Below are 22,575 nucleotides of genomic sequence, written 5' to 3' on the forward strand. Positions count from 1 at the left end.
TCTTATTCACTTCTTAGTCTGTATATCTCTTTAATCTGAGAGATGGTTTCACCACTTGCTGACCTCTCAGACCTGCTAGTATTATGTACTGTAAAATATCCTCTTAGGCTCTTCACCTGTCATTGATGAAACATCCTTTATCCTTAGCTTCTCCTCTGAATATTCCCTCCTCCCCCATCTAAATAAAAGCTGCTCTCCTCTAAGGATGCTACTTTGCATGTAGCCCGTTTGAGTGGCATCTTTTCTCCTCCACACTACTCATCTCACTAGGTCTGGAGGTGGTGAGGCCATCCACTTTATTCACTTTATTGCCCATTGCCACTTGAGAACCATTATCTCCACCTCATTCCTGCTGCTGCTGCTGCTGCTAAGTCACTTCAGTCATGTCCGACTCTGTGCAACACCATAGATGGCAGCCCACCAGGCTCCCCCATCTCTGGGATTTTCCAGGAAAGAGTACTGGAGTGGGGTGCCATTGCCTTCTCTGACCTCCTTCCTAGAACCTTTCAACTATTTTTAAGTTCAAGCCATTAAACTATAGTTCCACCTGTTCCTCCTTGTTGCCTTCACATCCAGCTCCTCCCCTTTGTTCCTGGAAGAATTAAGCACCTGTCTCCCTGTGTTCTTCTACAGAAATACTCTTTTAAAAATTTAGTACCTTTTGCTCCTTTTTTAATACCACCATGGGAAAGTTTTTGAAATATTTAACAACTGGTATGAAAAGGGACCAGTCAAGAAAGCTATGGTACATATACACAATGGAGTATTACTCAGCCATTAAAAAAGAAAACATTTGAATCAGTTCTAATGAGGTGGATGAAACTGGAGCCTATTATACAGAGTGAAGTAAGCCAGAAGGAAAAACACCAATACAGTATAATAACGCATATATATGGAATTTAGAAAGATGGTAACAATAACCCTGTGTACGAGACAGCAAAAGAGACACCGATGTATAGAACAGTCTTGTGGACTCTATGGAAGAGGGAGAGGGTGGGAAGATTTGGGAGAATGGCATTGAAACATGTAAAATATCATGTATGAAATGAGATGCCAGTCCAGGTTTGATGCACGATACTGAATGCTTGGGGCTAGTGCACTGGGACGACCCAGAGGGATGGTAGGGGGAGGGAGGAGGGAGGAGGGTTCAGGATAGGGAACACATGTATACCTGTGGCGGATTCATTTTGATATTTGGCAAAACTAATACAATTATGTAAAGTTTAAAAATAAAATAAAATTAAAAAAAAAAAAAAGGGACCAGTCAGTGGTAAAAGACTGTTACACCTGTTGTGTGGTCAGCACTGTCCCCAAGATGGCTGTTCTTTTGCTCTCTGTACATTCCCTGCCTGACCAGCCCCTGCTTCACCTACACATTATCCTCATGACTGACCTTCGCTCTTAGAGAGTCTCATCAATTAAATGCCCACATAATTGCCCCTAACCCCAGCTAATGATTTTTCTAAATTTCAGATCAGAACATCTCCACCATGATAACTTATCGAAGGGGTGGTGAGGGGAAGGTTCCTCTGCAGCGTGCTCATCTGCTGGTTTCCCTGGTAAACCAACAAGCCATGCTGACATCAATCATCAATTCCCTTTATAACTAGAAACACCTCCCCACCCAGTAGCAAAGACTGCTGCCATGGCCTGCCCACCATCTGCCACACACATAGGGGTGTTGCTCCAGGACCTTGCTTTACACATATAAGATGTCTCCGTCCATTAAACCATCAATGTTTCTATCACCAAATACAGGCTCTTTCTTTGTTCTTGAAGCTGGGCAAGTACAGGGCTTGCAGGCCTGCAGCATGTAACCCAACATGTACAGACAATAATTGACTATCAGTTCTGCACATAGATAGTCTTTGCAGTCACCTGGCTTCTCAGTTGCCAAATCCACTTCTTGTCACTCATCTTATATGTCCCTTTATTAGAGACACCTTCTCTGACTAGTCTTTTAAATTAATAGCACCTCCCATAATGGCCACTCTGTTTACATTTTTCCAAAGCACACCTAAAATGTAATGCATTTATGAGTTTTCAAATATATCATCTTTCTCTTCTTGCCAGAATAAAAGCTCCATGAGAACATGGGCTTTGTTTTTTCCACTTTTGCCATCCAGTGCCTAGATCAGTGGCTGATACATACTTGATATTCAGTAAATCTTTGTTAAAAAATAATTTTTGGACCAAAAGTAGAAGTTCTAGAAATGAAAATACCAGACTTCTACTTTGTACTATTTAACTTTTAAATGCTAACTAGTCCTCCAATATTTGAAATAACTGCAAATGAATCAGTGAATAATATAGTAACTCTTACTTTGGAAAGGAGTGAATTTAATGCAGATATTCTAGTATACACAAAATTTTCAGCATCCACCAACACCCATGTCTATTTGAGCCTGCTAAAAATAGAAGCACTTTAAAGATTATAGAACAAAGTACTCCATGAAACATTACAGGTGATATCTTAGGTCATCACATAGACAAACTTGTAGAAATAAAATCATTTCAACACAATATGGTAGGATATATAAATGAAAAATAGAATTCAGTCAGTGGAAGTAACACTAAATTTCTGCCTCTGTCACAGATAAGTTTCCTGTTTTCTAGAAAATAGCATTAGGGGAAGCACAATTCATTTATTCATTTGGGGCTTTGCCATATAAAATGAAATAAATGGCATGAATTGCAGTAAGAGGGCACATTATTCTAAAATTTTCTAACAAGCCAGCCAAGTTTGCCAGATTCCAAATTAGCATTTAGTCATTTGTCCTATGAGGAAAATGCAAAATTATTTATTTATATCTCTTACAACTTTGCTTAGTTCAAGTTATATCTGCATAATGGGCCGTATGCTAGAAGAGGAAGGAAATAATGCTTATGGCATCTGCCATAAAAAAAGAAGATATTAAAATGACAATGTTACTGATTTCTTGAATGTTGAGAATAAGTACTCCATGAAAAAAATCATTCTGCAATAACTGGCTAAACTAGAGACTTTTATTAACAGAGCCCTCACAGTTATGATCCCCTGGACCGGAAGACAGTTTACATCTGACAATAAAAGACTGTCATCTCTAACTATGAGCCCAAGCAATGATCACACTTGACCTAAAAGTGGAGAACACAGTATAGATGAAATGAGGGAGTGAGCACATACCTCAACCTTCCAACAAATTTCCTTTAAAAGGAGAAAAATTCCAAACTGATGGCAAAGTTCAGAATTATTTTCTGTAATAAATTCATGTCCATTGTATTTTATTTTACAAATGATGTCAGTGATAATTTTTATCTAATAAAAATTATGATCCACAAAAACCACTCTGTAAAAAAATTTTTATACATTTCCATTTACAATTTTTACCAGGTTTTGTTCTAAATGCGATTTTCTTCATAATGAAGTTTATTTTTTCTTTTTCTTTTAATTTTTTAAAATGTATTTTCTGGTTTTGGGGCAGTCAAATTTCTCCTCAAGTCTCGGAGAGAATAGAGTCACATCTCCTTACTCCTGAACTAGCAAAAAGAATAGACTTTCCCTTTTTAATTTTTAAAATTTATTTATTTTAATTGGAGGCTAATTACCATCTGTAAATAGATCTCCAGTCCAAGTTTGATGCATGAAACACGGAACTCAAGGCTGGTGCACTAGAATAACCCAGAGAGATGGGATGCGGAGGGAGGTGGGAGGGGGCTTTGCGATAGGGCACACATGCACACCAGTGGCTGATTCATGTCAATGTATGGTAGAATTTCCCTTTTTTAAACCAACCATGTCAACTCAGCAATTGGGGAAGAGTCAGCTTTCCTTAAAAGCATATGGTTTTGTGGAGCCAGGACAGATATTTGGACAAAATTGAGTATCTATTGAAAGTAGAGATGGATAAGAAGTTATTCCCATGATAGTACTCTAAAGAACCAAAGTCAAAATGTGAAGGCCATTTTAAAAACACAACTCTTTGTGACTTAGACCATGACGACATGATGTCAACACAACCTAGAATTTTTTTAAAGTAGTCACATTATCATTGAGCCAAACTTAAAGAGAAAGTTTATTTCTCCACACTCCTCTCCTACAGTAGCATCAGGAAAGTCAACTTAGTATAGTGAGAATTGGTATAATATCAAACTGTATGTATTGAATCCCAGCTCTTCCAATTTCATCTGCATAGCCTTAGGCAAGTCATTTCATTTCTCTAAGGTTTTATGATTAGCAGGTGTAAGATGCCCATGATAGTGCCACGTGCAAGGAGTAATTTGAAGTTTGAATGAAAATTTTAAAATATTCTGCAGTACATTATCCAGTTATAGTATAGAATAAGTTCTCAAAAAAATTACTGGATATGTAACTGAAAATAAAATACTTTTAATTCAAGAAAAGAGAGAAGACAGTGGAAAAATCCAAACCAAGTGCTGTATAATGGGCTTGGAGATTTTGATGTGATGGGGGCCCCGAGACTAGAATTAAATACTGGATTAGAGCAACTCCACAGTTGATAGCAACTAATATTTACTAAGCCAGGAAGAGTGCTATATACACGATCACATGTAATCCTCCCAACAACCTTATTTACAAGGAGGAAAGCGACACTAAATGCTTCGTTGAGGCCTCAATGCAGTTCAACTGCAGAGCGGAGTCTGACTTTCAGTCTGCTGAGGAAGTTACACTCTTTATTCTGCCCCTATAAATACAGGTTGTTGCATCCTGTGGGGAGAAGCAAATTAGCCAAGATGGTGTGTTCAGGCCCTTTCACCCCACATATTGTAAATGATGACTGTGTAACAGCTGAGATCACTTACAGCACTGAGCGTGTGTGTCACGAGATACTTGCTTGGTCACGGGTTGTTCTGTGCAGTACGCCTGTATTACTGCTGCGTCACGGCTGTGTCCATTGGGTCAGCCACGAGAGGAGAGAATATAGAGCGTCTATTGCTACAGCTACTGTGACAGCTAGGAGAAAATACTGTTATGTCTGCTGCACCAGCCAGGAGAGAATAAATGTGTCTGCAGCTCCTATGGCCCCTCCAGTCTCCTTCCTGCCTCTTAGCTCTTGCCTTGCCTACCCCGGGTTCAGCAAACAGTGTGAACAACAAGACAACTGGGGTCACAAGCAGGATCAGCAACACACATCCCCATTGGGGTTTCTAAATCTGATGCTCCTTGAACAAGCAGGTACCCAGTAACTTTATTGACAAGGAAGTATACAAGTGTGCAAGTGGGTGAAGGAAGCCCATTCTCATCTCTTTTGAGATACAATTGGTAAAGGGAAGGGAAGAAAGGATGATGTTAAATATATAGGCTGACAGCAAAGGACTGCCCAGAGTATTCTGTGTAAATAATAGGAAAGATGCTCCAAACAATTGAGTTTCAGGGGAGAACACATTTTCTCTTCCACTCTGACAACCTACGTTCCAAAAGGATGCACAAAGAGAAAGTTTCAGCTTTGGATTTTCTAAAATTTTTAATCACACAGGATTGAAATCTAGGAACCTCTGCCTTGTATCTTATGAGAATTGGACCATAAAGAAGGCTGAGTGTCGAATGCTTTTGAACTGTGCTGTTGAAGACTCTTGGGAGTCTCTTGGACTTCAAGGAGATTGAACCAGTCAATCCTGAAGGAAATCGGTCCTGAATATTCAATGGAAAGACTGATGCTGAAGGTAAAGCTCCATACTTTGGCCATCTGATGTAAAGAACTGACTCATTGGAAAAGACCCTGATGCTTGGAATGATTGAAGGCGGGAGGAGAAGGGGATGACAGAGGATGAAATGGTTGGATGGCATCACTTACTCGATGGACATGAGTTTGAGCAGGCTCTGGGAGATGGTGGACGAGGAAGCCTGGCGTGCTGCAGTCCATGGGGTCACAAAGAGTTGGACACGACTGAGCAACTGAACTGAACTGCTGTCAAAAAAATCATGCCTGGATCTCCCTTTCTGGGGACCTTCTGCTTTATCTGCTTTCAATTGTAGTTTGTATGTCTTATTCTTGCTAAATTATAAATTCTGGGGGCAAGGATCATGTCTGTCTTATTCACCTTTTTATTCCCAGTTTTAAGGAGATGCCTGGTACCTAGAAGAAACTCAATGAGTGCTAGATGGATCTAAATTACTCCAAAAGTGAATCTCAAATTTAGTTTTAATCCACCCTGATTTTAAATTATGAGTCATAAAGACTTTAATAGAGACTGGACAAAATCACAAAAATAATAATGGAGAACCAGATCCTTCAAAAGGTTGAACTCCTGGTCAAAAAAAGAAAAAAAAAAGTAGAAATATCTGAAGCATAGTAAAGTTGACACAGATAAATGCTTTTATTTAAATATCCAAGGCTCTGATTACCAAGGCCTATATCTCTATTTGCTTCTCATTTCTGTCTCAAAAGCTAACATATAGTTTCTTTTTTTAAGGTTTTTCCTCAAAGCCAAATGTTAACTTTCTATTTAACTGTAAATGTGATTATTGATCTGCTCAAACTAGGCTATATTCTGCCTTTTCCAAGGCATGTCATGAAAACTATTCAATGTCTATATGACTTGTCTACTTAAAAAACAGACATGACAGTTAAACTTTTTAAAAATTCCTATGCGTTCTTCCTGGGATTTTTTGGTCCCTTTGACCAGACCTGGGTAATTTGTAATGGGAATTTTGCACAGATTTCACAAACTGTACAAATCTCTTCCACAAAAAGATAACCTTGAGGCATTTAAGTTGACAAGGGGAATTTTATCAGTATTTCTTAGAATTTGTCTAAGAAACCATAAATAGTAGCAGTGAAATCTAAAGTGTTAGAATTATTTTTCTAGGAAAACTCACTGTAGAAGAACAAGCTCTAATAGGATCAGTTGTATATGTTTTAAATGAAATACTAGAAGACATAAGAGACAACAGAGAGTGTTGCCAAAAGAAAGTGGTAGATACATGAAAATTAACTCCAAATTTACCAAAGATTTAAATGTAAGACCTGAAACCATAAACTTATAAAAGGAAACAAAGGGATAATAACTCCTTGATGTGGGTCTTGACAAGGATTTTTGGATATGACACCTAAAGCACAAGCACCAAAGCCAAAAATGAACAAGAAGAACTACATCAAGCCTAAGAGCTTTTTCACAGCAAAAGAAACAATCAACAAAATTATAAGACAACCTATGAAGTGGGAGAAAATATTTACAAACAATATCTGATAAGGGGTTTATACCAAAAATATACAAAGAACTCATACAATTCAATAGCAAAAAAAAAAAAAAAAAAGCAAACAATCCTATTGAGAAAATAGTCAAAAGACCAGGTGGGTTAGGACTATTTCCAAAGAAGATATACAAATGGTGAACAGGTATATGAAAATATGCTCAACCTTACTAATCGTTGCTGTTGTTCAGTCACCAAGTTGTGTCCAACTTTGCAACCCCATGGACTACAGCATGTCAGCCTTCCTTGTCCTTCACTGTCTCCTGGCATTTGCTCAAATTCATGTCTGTTAGTTGGTGATGCTGTATAACCACCTCATCCTCTGTTGCCCCCATCTCCTTTTGCCTTCAATCTTTTCCAGCATCACAGTCTTTTTCCAATGAGTTGGCTTTTCACATCAGGTGGCAAAAGTATTGAAGCTTCAGCTTCAGCATCAGTTGATTTTCAATGAATATTCAGGATTTATGTCCTTTAGGATTGACTGTTTCGATCTTCTTGCAGTCTGAGGGACTCTCAAATGTCTTCTCCAGCACCATAGTTCAAAAGCATCAATTCTTCAAAGCTCACCCTTCTTTATGGTCCAACTCTCACATCTGTATATGACTACTAGTTATTAGGGAAATGAAAATAAAAACTACAATGAGATATCACCTTATGTCTGTTAGAATGCCCATTATTAGAAAGAGTGACAGCAAATGCTGTGATTTCTGTGTATTAATATTATATTCTGCAACTTTACTAAATTAATGATTAACTCATAATTTTCTGTGATATCTTCAGGGTTTTCTATGTATATTGTCATGCTGTCTGCAAACAGTGAGAGTTTTACTTCCTTTGCAATCTGAATTCCTTTCATTTCTTTTTCTTCTCTGGTTTCTAGGTTTCTATGCTAGGACTTCCAAAACTGTACTGAATAATAGTGGTGAGAGTGGGCACCTTTGTCTTGTTCCTGATGTTAGAGGAAATGCTCTCAGTTTTTCACCATTGAGAATAATGTTTGCTGTGGGTTTGTCATATATGTTCTTTATTATTTTGCTAGTATTTTGTTGAGGATTTTTACATCTATGTTCATCTGTGATATTGGCCTATAATTTTTGTTTTTGTGACAACATTTTCTGGTTTTGGTTATCAGGGTAATGATGGCCTCAGAGAATGAGTTTGGGAGGGTTTCTCCTTGTGCAATTTTTTGGAAGAATTTGAGCAGGGTAGGTGTTAACTTGCTTCAAAAATTTGATAGAATTCACCTGGGCTAGATGTGAAGCCATCTAGCCCTGGACTTTTGTTGGTTGTAAGATTTTTGACAGTTTTGAATTCAGTGTTTGTGATTGGTCTGTTCATGTTTGTTTTTTATATTCTTATTTGTTGCTTCTTTATTTAAAATAAATATCCAAACATTGACATATATACACTATTGTGTGTAAAATAGGTAACTAGAGGAAAGCTACCATATAACTCAGGGAGCCTGGCCCAGTGCTCTGTTCATATTTTCCATTTCTCCATGGTTCAGTCTTGGAAGGTTGTATTTTTCTAAGAATTTGTGCATTTCTTCTAGGTTGTCCACTTTATTGGCATATAGTTACTCATAGCAGTGTCTTATGATACTTTGTATTTCTGTGTTTTTTGTTGTGACTTCTTTTTCATTCCTAAATTTATTGATTTGAGTCTTCTGTATTTTTCTCAAAAAGATGGGCAGAAGACCAAAACAGTCATTTCTCCAAAGATATACAGATGGCCAACAAACACATGAAAAGATGCTCAACAGCTCTCATTATTATAGAAATGCAAATCAAAACTACAATGAGATATAACCTCACACCAGTCAGAATGGCCATCATCAAAAAATCTACAATGCTGGAGAGGATGTGGAGAAAAAGGAACCCTCTTGCACTGTTTTGGGAATGTAAACTGAAACAGCCACTATGAAGAGCAGTATGGAGATTCCTTTTAAAAAACTAGGAATGAAACTACCATATGACCCAGTATTCCCACTACTGGGTATCAGTCAATTCATTTGCTCAGTCGTGTCCAACTCTTTGAACCCCACAGACTACAGTACACCAGGCTTCCCTGTCCTTCACCAACTTCTGGAACTTGCTCAAACTCATGTCCATCGAGTTGGTGATGCCATCCAACTATCTCATCCTCTGTCATCCCCTTCTCCTGTCTTCAATCTTTCCCAGGATCTTTTTTTTTTTTTTTTTTTCTAGTGAGTCAGTTCTTTGCATAACGTGGCCAAAATATTGGAGTTTCAGCTTCAGCATCAGTCCTTCTGAAAGGTTGTTGCTGAACCATGAAAAGATGCCAGGGTTCTTGGCCTCCGGAGGAGAAGAATTCAATCCGGGGCCAGAGACAAGGCTTGATCACTCAGATCTTTTGTGTAATTAACTTTTATTAAAGTATAAAGGAGATAGAGAAAGCTTCTGACATAGGCATCAGAAGGGGTCAGAAAGAATACCTCCCTGCTAGTCTTCAGCTGGATGTTATATAGTCACTCAGTTCAGCTCAGTTCAGTTCAGTTCAGTCGCTCAGTCGTGTCCAACTCTTTGCGACCCCAAGAATCGCAGCACGCCAGGCCTCCCTGTCCATCACCAACTCCCGGAGTTCACTCAGACTCACGTCCATCGAGTCAGTGATGCCATCCAGCCATCTCATCCTCTGTCGTTCCCTTCTCCTCCTGCCCCCAATCCCTCCCAGTATCAGAGTCTTTTCCAATGAGTCAACTCTTCGCATGAGGTGGCCAAAGTACTGCAGTTTCAGCTTTAGCATCATTCCTTCCAAAGAAATCCCAGGGCTGATCTCCTTCAGAATGGACTGGTTGGATCTCCTTGCAGTCCAAGGGACTCTCAAGAGTCTTCTCCAACTCCACGGTTCAAAAGCATCAATTCTTTGGTGCTCAGCCTTCTTCACAGTCCAACTCTCACATCCATACATGACCACAGGAAAAAACATAGCCTTGACTAGACGGAACTTTGTCGGCAAAGTAATGTCTCTGCTTTTGAATATGCTATCTGGGTTGGTCATAACTTTCCTTCCAAGGAGTAAGCGTCTTTTAATTTCATGGCTGCAGTCACCATCTGCAGTGATTTTGGAGCCCCCAAAAATAAAGCCTGACACTGTTTCCCCATCTATTTCCCATGAAGTGATGGGACTGGATGCCATGATCTTCATTTTCTGAATGTTGAGCTTTAAGCCCACTTTTTCACTCTCCACTTTCACTTTCATCAAGAGGCTTTTTAGTTCCTCTTCACTTTCTGCCATAAGGGTGGTGTCATCTGCATATCTGAGGTTATTGATATTTCTCCCGGCAATCTTGATTCCAGCTTGTGTTTCTTCCAGTCCAGCGTTTCTCATGATGTACTCTGCATAGAAGTTAAATAAGCAGGGTGACAATATACAGCCTTGACGTACTCCTTTTCCTATTTGGAACCAGTCTGTTGTTCCATGTCCAGTTCTAACTGTTGCTTCCTGACCTGCACACAAATTTCTCAAGAGGCAGGTCAGGTGGTCTGGTATCCCCATCTCTTTCAGAATTTTCCACAGTTTATTGTGATCCACACAGTCAAAGGTTTTGGCATAGTCAATAAAGCAGAAATAGATGTTTCTGGAACTCTCTTGCTTTTTCAGTGATCCAGCGGATGTTGGCAATTTGATCCCTGGTTCCTCTGCCTTTTCTAAAACCAGCTTGAACATCAGGAAGTTCACAGTTCACATATTGCTGAAGCCTGGCTTGGAGAATTTTGAGCATTATTTTACTAGCGTGTGAGATGAGTGCAATTATGTGGTAGTTTGAGCATTCTTTGGCATTGCCTTTCTTTAGGATTGGAATGAAAACTGAACTTTTCCAGTCCTGTGGCCACTGCTGAGTTTTCCAAATTTGCTGGCATATTGAGTGCAGCACTTTCACAGCATCATCTTTCAGGATTTGAAATAGCTCAACTGGAATTCCATCACCTCCACTAGCTTTGTTTGTAGTGATGCATTCTAAGGCCCACTTGACTTCACATTCCAGGATGTCTGGCTCTAGATGAGTGATCATACTATCCTGATTATCTGGGTCATGAAGATCTTTTTTGTACAGTTCTTCTGTGTATTCTAGCAGTTGGTTAATGAAGGAAGAGAATGTCTTAAAACTCAGAATGGCACCAGACCCCTCATCCATAATATGTATTTTGGGATAATCTTGGCACCAGATGAGTCATTCCTGGCCATAAAACGATTGACTTGAATCTTGGAGAAGGGCAGATTACCATACAAATAGTTTCATTTACATAGATTAGGGGAACAATGTCTGAGTATAACATACTGGCTTGTCAAGTCTGTTCTGAGCCATTAGGCAGAACCAACTTGAAGACAGAGTTTGGGGTAAATGCATAGTACATTAACATAGCTTAAGACAAACATTTCCATAAGAAAAATGCACTGGTTAACTCAAGGTTTGACAATAGTTAACTTCAGGCGAAACCAGGTGTCATTATGGCAACACAGTATTTTAAGAGAAACCTCCTTTTAAATTTGTATAGAGAAGGAAAAAATATCGCCAGTTTGTTTCCTCCTGCCACTTAAGAGAGATAAAAATGTTTGACACTTGCAGCCTATTTCCTCCCTTTGGAGACCCCTGGCCTTCCTGCCTGTTACCCTCTCACTTCCAATGAATATTCAGGACTGATTTCCTTTAGGATTGACTGGTTCAATCTCCTTGAAGTCCAAAGGACTCTCAAGAGTCTTCAACACCACAGTTCAAAAGCATCAATTCTTTGACACTCAGCCTTCTTTATGGTCCAATTCTCACATACACACATGACTATTGGAAAAACAACAGTTTTGCCTATATAGACTTTGTTGGTAAAGCAATGTCTCTACTTTTTAATATGCTGTCTAGGTTTGTCATAGATGGTTGGATGGCATCACTGACTCAATGGACATGAGTTTGAGTAAACTGCAGGAGTTGGTGATAGACAGGGAGGCCTGGCATGCTGCAGTCCATGAAGTGAGAAATAATCAGACACAACTGAGTGACTTAACTGAACTGAGGTTTGTCATAGCTTTTCTTCCAAGGAGCATCTGTTAATTTCATGGCTAAAGTCATTATCTGCATTGATTTTGGAGTCTAAGAAGATAAAGTCTGTCACTGTTTCCATTGTTTCTCCATCTATTTGCCATGAAGTGATGGGACCGGATGCCATGATCTTTATTGTCTGAATGTTGAGCTTTAAGCTAGCTTTTTTATTCTCCTCTTTCATTTTCATCAAGAGGCTCTTTAGTTCTTCACTTTCTGCCATAAGGGTGGTGTCATCTGCATATCTGAGGTTATTAATATTTCTCCCTACATTCTTAATTCCAGCTTGTGCTTCATCCAGCCTGACATTTCACATATGTACTCTGTATATAAGTTAAATAAGCAGGGTGACAATATACAGCCTTGAGGGACTCCTTCCCCAATTTGGAATCTGTCCATTGTTCCATGTCCAGTTCTAACTGTTGCTTCCTCACCTGAGAAATACAGATTTCTCAGGAGATAGGTTAGGTGGTCTGATATTCCCATCTCTTTAAGAATTTTCCACAGTTTGTTGTGATCCATACAGTCAAAGGCTTTGGCATAGTCAATAAAGCAGAAATAGATGTTTTTCTGGAAATCTCTTTCTTTTTCTATGATCCAATGGATGTTGACAATTTGATCTCTGGTTCCTCTGCCTTTTCTAAATCCAGCTTGAACATTTGGAAGTTCTCAATTCACATACTGATGAAGCCTAGCTTGGAGAATTTTAGCATTACTTTAGAATTTTAGCATACTTAGCTAGCATGTAAAATGAGTGCAATTGCATGGTAATACTACTGAGTATATATCCAGAGAAAATCACAATTCAAAAAGACACATGTACCCTGATGTTCACTGCAGCACTATTTACAATAGCCAGGACGTGGAAGCAACCTAAATGACAGGTGAATGGATAAAGAAGTTGTTGTACATATTATTACTCAGTCATAAAAAGGAGCAAAAATGAGTCGCTTGAACTGGAGTGGATGAAACTAGAGCCTGTTAGAGTGAAGTAAGTCAGAAAAAGACAAGTAAATATATTAATGTATGTATATGGAATCTAGAAAAATGGTACTTATGAACTTATTTGCAGGGCAGGAATAGAGACAAAGATGTAGAGAATGGACTTAAAGACACAGTTGTGGAAGGTGAGGATGGGAAGGTTATAGCATTAACATATATACACTATTGTGTGTAAAACAGACAGCTAGTGGGAAGGTGCTATATAATACAGGGACCCTAGTCTGGCACTCTGTGACAACCTAGAGGGGTGGAAAGAGGTGCTGGAGGGAGGATCAAGAGGGAGGTTATTTATATATATTTACAGTTGTTTTACATTGTTGTTCAGCAGAAACCAGCACATCTTTGTAAAGCAATTATCCTCTAATTAAAAATAAACAGAAAAAATCATTAAAAAAAAACTCTGGATGTTGCTGTTGGGATGGGTGAGAATGGGGAGAAGGAGGAATGAATAAAGTCCTGACAAGGATTTGGAGAAAGAACACTTGTGCACTCTTGGTGGGCTTGTCAACCAGCATAGCCACTTTGGAAAATAGTGTGGAGGATGCTCAAAAAGTTAAAAATAAAGCTACCATATGATTCAGCAATTCCAATTCTGGGACTATATCCAAAGGGATTGAAAACCCAAGCTTAAAAAGATATCTGCATCCCTATGTTTTTTTTTTTTTTTTTTTTTTTTTTTTTTTTTTTTTGTGGCACTATTTATTTCATATCTAATTTCACATCATGGTAGATAACATTATTTGGGTGAAACTCTCTGGTACATATTATAATGATGAGTGATGAGCTGAGTTGTACAAACTCTCTGACTACCCTTCATGATGAAAAAAAGCAATAGACCCCAAGAAGGACTTCATTAAGTGTGTTTCTGGTCCAATAATTAGTTTCAGGACATACTGCTTCATCACCATCATCGAAGAGAAACTCTGACTGACCTCACAGATTCTAATCATGCTGAGTCACTTCAGTCATATCTGACTCTTTGTTTTGTTTTTTTTTTTTTTCCTTGTTAATTTTCTGTCTAGTTGATCTATCCATAGGTGTGAGTGGGGTATTAAAGTCTCCCACTATTATTGTGTTATTGTTAATTTCTCCTTTCATACTTGTTAGCATTTGTCTTACATACTGCAGTGCTCCCATGTTGGGTGGATATATATTTATAATTGTTATATCTTCTTCTTGGATTGATCCTTTGATCATTATGTAGTGAACTTCTTTGTCTCTTTTCACAGCCTTTGTTTTAAAGTCTAATTTATCTGATACGAGTATTGTGACTCCTGCTTTCTTTTGGTCCCTATTTGCATGGAAAATCTTTTTCCAGCCCTTCACTTTCAGTCTGTATGTGTCCCCTGTTTTGAGGTGGGTCTCTTGTAGACAACATATGTAGGGGTCTTGTTTTTGTATCCATTCAGCCAGTCTTTGTCTTTTGGTTGGGGCATTCAACCCATTTACGTTTAAGGTAATTACTAATAAGTATGATCCCGTTGCCATTTACTTTATTGTTTTGGGTTCGAGTTTATACACCATTTTTGTGTTTCCTGTCTAGAGAATATCCTTTAGTATTTGTTGGAGAGCTGGTTTGGTGGTGCAGAATTCTCTCAGCTTTTGCTTGTCTGAAAAGCTTTTGATTTCTCCTTCATACTTGAATGAGATCCTTGCTGGGTACAATAATCTGGGCTGTAGGTTATTTTCTTTCATCATTTTAAGTATGTCTTGCCATTCCCTCCTGGCTTGAAGAGTTTCTATTGAAAGATCAGCTGTTATCCTTATGGGAATTCCCTTGTGTTTATTTGTTGTTTTTCCCTTGCTGCTTTTAATATTTGTTCTTTGTGTTTGATCTTTGTTAATTTGATTAATATATGTCTTGGGGTGTTTCTCCTTGGGTTTATCCTGTTTGGGACTCTCTGGGTTTCTTGGACTTGGGTGATTATTTCCTGCCCCATTTTAGGGAAGTTTTCAACTATTATCTCCTCAAGTATTTTCTCATGGTCTTTCTTTTTGTCTTCTTCTTCTGGAACCCCTATGATTCGAATGTTGTAGCGTTTAATATTGTCCTGGAGGTCTCTGAGATTGTCCTCAATTCTTTTAATTCGTTTTTCTTTTATCCTCTCTGATTCATTTATTTCTACCATTCTATCTTCTAATTCACTAATCCTATCTTCTGCCTCTGTTATTCTACTATTTGTTGCCTCCAGAGTGTTTTTAATTTCATTTATTGCATTATTCATTATATATTGACTCTTTTTTATTTCTTCTAGGTCCTTGTTAAACCTTTCTTGCATCTTCTCAATCCTTGTCTCCAGGCTATTTATCTGTGATTCCATTTTAATTTCAAGATTTTGGATCAATTTCACTATCATTATTTAGAATTCTTTATCAGGTAGATTCCCTATCTCTTCCTCTTTTGTTTGGTTTGGTGGGCATTTATCCTGTTCCTTTATCTGCTGGGTATTCCTCTGTCTCTTCATCTTGTTTAAATTGCTGAGTTTGGGAGTCCTTTCTGTATTCTGGCAGTTCGTGGAGTTCTCTTTATTGTGGCGTTTCCTCGCTGTGTGTGGGTATGTAGAGGTGGCTTGTCAAGGTTTCCTGGTTAGGGAAGCTTGTGTCAGTGTTCTGGTGGGTGGAGCTGTATTTCTTCTCTTTGTTCAGTCGCGCTGTGGGGAGGGAGGGAGGGATGCTGCAAACAAATGACACTGGCGTGCGCTCGCAGTGCCTCAGCCACACTGGGTCTGCCCCCACTCACGGCGCGTGTAGCCTCCCTGCCCACACTGCTCAGGCTCTAGGTTGTTCCGCCGGGAACAATCCGAGGCTGGCCCTGGGTTGCATGCACCTCCCAGGTCCAAGCCGCTCAGGTTCAGGCACTCAGGTAGTCCTCAGAGGCGGAGACTCAGTTGGGCCTGCGTTTTGTGCTCTTCCCAGGTCCGAGCAGCTCAGGTGATGAGGTGTTTGGCGAGCGGCAATGCTGCGACTTATCGCCTCCCCGCCACTCGGTTATCTGGGTGTAAAACCAGCGCACCTTCTTAGGCAGATGTTGACCGTCCAGACCCCCAATAAGTTTTAGTTAGCAAAGAAGCCAGTTTTATAGATAATGTCTCTCTGGGGCTGCGATTGCCCCCTTCCGGCTCTGGCTGCCTGTCACCGGAGGGGGGAGGTCTGCAGCCGGCTATCTCTGTTTAGTCCTTTGTTCCGTGCGCAGGCTGGCGGTGTCTTAGGTTAGGGCTGGCTTTTCGCATGGTAGATATCCCACAGTCTGGTTTGCTAGCCCAAATTATTTCTCTCAGATAGTGCTCAGGGTATTCAGGCCAGATTCTTACTCTCAGAGATGCAGCCCACGCAGCGCCTCCCTGCCCAGCCCCTGCTTGCTAATTGCGGATGCAGGCATCTGCGCTGCTTCTCCGCTGGGGGAGTTACCGTAGGGCTCACAATCGGCGAGTTTTAATTGTTAATTTATTTTTTCTCCCTGTTATGTTGCCCTCTGTGCTTCCAAAGCTCGGCACGGATTCGGCAGTGAGAAGGTTTCCTGGTGTTTGGAAACTTCTCTCTTTTTAAGACTCCCTTCCCGGGACGGAACTCCGTCCCTCCCTCTTTTGTCTCTTTTATTGTCTTTAATATTTTTTCCTACCTCCTTTCAAGGAGTTGGGCTGCTTTTCTGGGTGCCTGATGTCCTCTGCCGGCATTCAGAAGTTGTTTTGTGGAATTTACTCGACGTTTAAATGCTCTTTTGATGAATTTGTGGGGGAGAAAGTGTTTTCCACGTCCTACTCCTCCGCCATCTTGGCGCCTTCCCTCCATCCCTATGTTTTTAAGCAAGACATAGAAATAGGTTAATTAGTATCCACTGATGAATGAATAAAGAAATTTTGAGATACACATACACACAATTGAATATTATTCATTCATTTTAAAAAATAGAAAGTCCTCTTGCAACAGCATGGATGGACATTGAGAGCATTATGGTAACTGAAGTGAGTCAGACAGAGAAAGGCAAATACTGTATTATCTCACTTGTATGTAGAACATTAAAAAGAAGATATAGAAAAAAGAGATCAGATTTGTGGTTACCAGAGATGGAGGTGGGAAAAGGGGGAATTGGAGGAAGGCAATCAAAAAGTACAAACTACCAGTTATAAGATAAATAAGTACTGGGATGTAATGTACAACATGACAATTATAGTTAACACTGCTATATGATATAGGAAAGTTATTAAGATAGTAAATTCTGAGGTTTCTCATCACAAGAAAAGTCTTTTAATATTTATATTTATTTTATCTATGGGAATATGGATGTTAACTAAACTTACTGCTATAATAATTTTACAATATATGTTAGTCAAACCATTTTTCTGTATCCCTTAAATTTATATAGTGATGTGTATCAGTTCTGTGCATGTGTCCCTCAGTTGCTCAATCATGTCCTATTCCTTACAACCTCATGGACTGTAGCCTGCCAGGCTCCTCTGTCCATGAAACTTTGCAGGCAAGAATGCTGGAGTGGGTTGCCATTTCCTAATCCAGGGTATCATCCTGACCCAAGGATCAACCCCGAGTTTCTTTTGCCTCCTGCACTGGCAGGTGGTTTCTTTACCACTGTGCCACCTGGTAAGCCTGGGATGTGTATCAATTTCATCTCTATAAAACCTGGAAAAAAGATAAAGTCGTGGCCCCTCATTTGTTTACTCACTCACCAACTTTTATTGTTTACTATGTGCCAGGCCTTACACCTGATGCTTGGAGGGTATAGTGGTAACAATACAGACAGGTCCCTGACCTAATCAAAGTCATGCTCCATTTTGGAAGACAAGAAAGAAGTTAGTTTCACTGCTAATGGGACATTTTTTGTGTTCAGATTGCTCACATCCCAGGGGATATGAAGAGAACACCAAAAGATTGTGGCTCTGAGTTCCTTGCTCTCTGTTGTGTTCTGATTATTGAATATACTTCTCCACTCTCTGGTTGGAATACCATTCAGTGGCAGTCATTATTCTCACTAGGACTCAGTCTTAGAATCCTATAGGTAGCAAGACTTGGCAAAGTAGTTTCTCATCTACTGAGCTAATGGTATAAATATAGACTGTCAACTGATTCCTGGGATCAGGAAACTCAGCATATTCATCCTCTGCTTCTCTAGTCTTCATCCTTAAGCTTCATCATTGATTTCCATGTGATCTTCAGTCCATGGACTGGGGTTGGTGAAGACTATCCAATTCTCTTTGTGCAGACTTCAACATAGCCCAAAGTTTCAACCACATAATGTCACTGCAAGTCTGAGTGCTGCCTGCCTCAGGGGAGACATGTAGTCAGTCATGAAAACTAGGAGGACAGTTGAGGTGAAGGGTAATAAATATCTCCACTTCTCCTGTCTGTAAATTCTCAAATTACAGTCGACTAAGTGGACTTTGAGCGTGCATTGTGGATAAGTTACTTGACTTTAAAGGTATTTACTATGAATTAAACAATGATTATGCTGCAGAAATTAGAATTGTTCCTATTCTGCCACTGACCAGTTGGGTATATAATCACAACTGTATCATATATCCTCCCCCATGCTCTTTACATTATATACAGTGAGACTGAAGTAGGAGACTTCTAGAATCTGCACTTAAGACTTCATAGAGTGATCTTTTAGAACTCTTTAGCTATTTATAATCCTTTAAAATCTGATCCCAAGTTTCCTCTCTGATTGTGTCTCTCTAATTCCTCTGAGAAATCCTGTACTGCAACCAAACTGGCAGATGCTGACTGTGCTTCACAGGATTTGCACACCTATTTCCCTTCTTGGAATTCTTTCCTGCATTCCATTCCTCTGGAAAATGAACTACTGTGAAGGTAGTCCTCCACAGGCCCTAAGAGTCTATGCAGATTATCTTTGACTATGCCAAACCTCAAGGACAATGCAACCTACCACATGCATAGCATCCATCTGGGCTCATTGCCTCTCCCTCTGGGACTTGGAGTGGAACAGGATAATTTTTCCCATGCTGTAAGATTTAAACTGCCTTCTCTCATCCATTTTCTAATAATTTATGGAGTGGTGGCAGGTTTACCCCTTACCATCCTCTATGAAGTTGAAATTCTCCCCTGAAATGCACATTCATAAGAGCAAAGTAAAACTCTATCCCACAAACACCCCAAAATCCAAAGACTTCACCATTATCCTCAGAGTACCTATGTCTTAAAGGGGAGAGAAAAAGACTGCAAGGAAACCGAAGAAACAGGGAAGTTGCCATGGTCCCAGTCCTAATCCTCAACTTTGAAAGTGCAGTATACTTATTGCAACCTTGTCACAGGATTGACTAGGTGTAGGGAATATGACTCCAGCAAACCAAACTCACAACTGGCTGAAATATAAACAGGGACCCAGTTTGTTCATGTTCAGTGAGAAATGTCAACTCTTATGTTCATCTGAAATGTGCTTCTCAGTATGGCAAAATACTCTTTTGCATTCCACAAGCAGATCTATTTGGAAACAAAATTATAGTCCCGAGATTGTTTGGTGAGCATGAAATCAGAGTGAAGGGAGCTAGTTAAGTAGGGCCAATGTTTATGGGTGGAGTTAGAGTAGGAGAGCTTATGGGTCCTTCTCACATTACAGATTTAACCACCACAGGAGTCAAACCAAGCTCTTGGTGTTGGACAGCCTTTCCCAGAGAATGTTCTTTGTCTGTGCTCAGTTGTTGCCCATCCATCTACTTTCTCATGGGCTCTTCCCCATCACTGTGCATGTGAATGCAGTAGATGGACAGACTTAACAGTTGTTGGTTCAAAACCTCATGAATTCCTGGCTGAAATATGAAATTCGCACCCATACACAAGGGCAAGGAGAAACCAAAGAGCCAAATCACTCCAGATTGATAGATGGCAGGTTTAATAACCAAAGGAATCACATACCAGGTATGTCTTGAGAGACCACAAGAAAAATAGAATCTTGCACTAGCTGGCCATAATCTTCAAATTTTATATAGAGGTCTTAACAGGGCTCAGAAACACATTCAGTCCAGATGGTCTCAATAACACATTGCTCCCTCAAGGCTGACTCCTTGAAAACAGCTCTGGCTGTGGGTACTGTGGGTAAAACACATATTCTGAGGACTGAGGAAGTGGTAAGGAGCCTCCAACTGTCTGGGTCCAGCCTGCTGATGACCTTGTGGTCACATCCTCATGACTTCTTCCAAAAATGTTCTATAGTTCCTTTTTTTAATCTATCTAACTTATTGCTATCCAAAGTTTAATTCTCATCAGAGCCATAAAAGAAGAAAGAAAGTATGGAAGAGTTGCAAAGGTTTCCCTTCAATATACTGCAGTTTAAGAAATTACAATTATACTTTTTCTTCCTGTTTAATTGAGACATAATTGACATACAGCACTGTTTAAGCTTAGGATGTACAGAATGATTCAGTTCAGTTCAGTTCAGTCACTCAGTCATGTCCGACTCTTTGCGACCCCGTGAATCGCAGTACGCCAGGCCTCCCTATCCATCACCAACTCCCAGAGTTCACTTAAACTCATGTCCATCGAGTCGGTGATGCCACCCACCCATCTCATCTTCTGTGGTCCCCTTCTCCTCCTGTCCCCATTCCTCCCAGCATCAGAGTCTTTTCCAATGAGTCAACTCTTTGCATGGGGTAGCCAAAGTATTGGAGTTTCAGTTTCAACATCAATCCTTCCAATGAATACTCAGGACTGATTTCCTTTAGGATGGACTGGTTGGATCACCTTGCAGTCCAAGGGACTCTCAAGAGTCTTCTCCAACACCACAGTTCAAAAGCATCAATTCTTCGGTGCTCAGCTTTCTTCACAGTCCAATTCTCACATCCATACATGACCACTGGAAATACCATAGCCTTGACTAGACAGACCTTTGTTGGCAAAGTAATGTCCCTGCTTTTTAATATGCGATCTAGGTTGGTCATAACTTTGCTTCCAAGGAGTAAGTGTCTTTTAATTTCATGGCTGAAATCACCATCTGCAGTGATTTTGGAGCCCAAAAATATAAAGTCTGACATTGTTTCCACTGTTTCCCCATCTATTTGCCATGAAGTGATGATTATTTGACTTATATACATCATGAAGTGACTATCACAGTAAGTTTAATGAACATCCATGATCCCATATAGACATGGAATTAAAGACATAGAAAAAATTTTCCTTTTAACAAGAACTCTTGAGAATTTACTCTCAACAACTTTCACATATAAAATACACAGTGTAATTAGATTAGTCATGTTGTACATTACAGGGGCTTCACTGGTGGTTCTGCAGTAAGTGGCTCTGCCTGCAGTGCAGGAGATGCAGGTTCCATCCAGGGGTCAGGAAGATCACTTGCAGGAGGAAATGGCAGCCCACTCCAGTACTCTTCCTGCAAAATCACATGGACAGAGGAGTCTGGCGGTCTATATAGTCTGTGGGGTTGCAAACAGTCAGACATGACTGAGAAACTAAGCACACCAGCACATTGTACATTATCCCTAATACCTGTTTATAAATGTACACTCTCAGTGCTTTTTTTCAATTCTCCCTTTCCCCCACCTCTACTCTTCTGCCTCTGGTAACCACAAACCTGATCTTTTCACTATAAGATTGCTTGTTTTTTCAGTATGCTGCTACTGCTAAGTCGCTTCAGTCGTGTCCGACTCTGTGCAACCCCAGAGATGGCAGCCCACCAGGCTCCCCCGTCCCCAGGATTCTCCAGGCAAGAACACTGGAGTGCGTTGCCATTTCCATCTCCAATGCGTGAAAGTGAAGTCGCTCAGTCGTGTCCGACTCTTTGCTACCCCATGGACTGCAGCCCACCAGGCTCCTGGGTCCGTGGGATTTCCAAGCAAGAGTACTGGAGTGTGTTGCCATTGCCTTCTCCATTTTGCAGTATAAATTGCCCTAAATACTACACTAGTTCCTGGTACAAGCCATGTAATTCATTATTTCTGTACATTTCAAAATGATCACAATACATTATGATATGCCACCATACAAAGATATTGTATAGTTAATTGACTATGTACCTCATAATATACATTTTACACCCATGGCTCACATATTTTACATCTGGAAGATTGTACCCCTTAATGTCCCTGGCCTATTTCTTTCCTCCTCCCACATCTCCCCTCTAGCAACAGCATATTTCCTCTCTGTATCTAAAACTCTTTTTCTGTTATGTTTGTGTATTTGCTCTGTTTTTTAGATTCCAAGGAGCAGTGGCTGCACAGGAGCAGGAGGGCCTACAGGAGCTATTCCACGTTGAAGGTCAGGAAGGGCAGCGGTGAAGAGATACCCCTTGTCCAAGGTAAGGAGCAGTGGCTGTGCTTTGCTGGAGCAGCCATGAATAGAA

Source organism: Bos indicus x Bos taurus, chromosome 15 (genome assembly GCF_003369695.1).
Source record: "Bos indicus x Bos taurus breed Angus x Brahman F1 hybrid chromosome 15, Bos_hybrid_MaternalHap_v2.0, whole genome shotgun sequence".
Classification (NCBI taxonomy): Eukaryota; Metazoa; Chordata; class Mammalia; order Artiodactyla; family Bovidae; genus Bos; species Bos indicus x Bos taurus.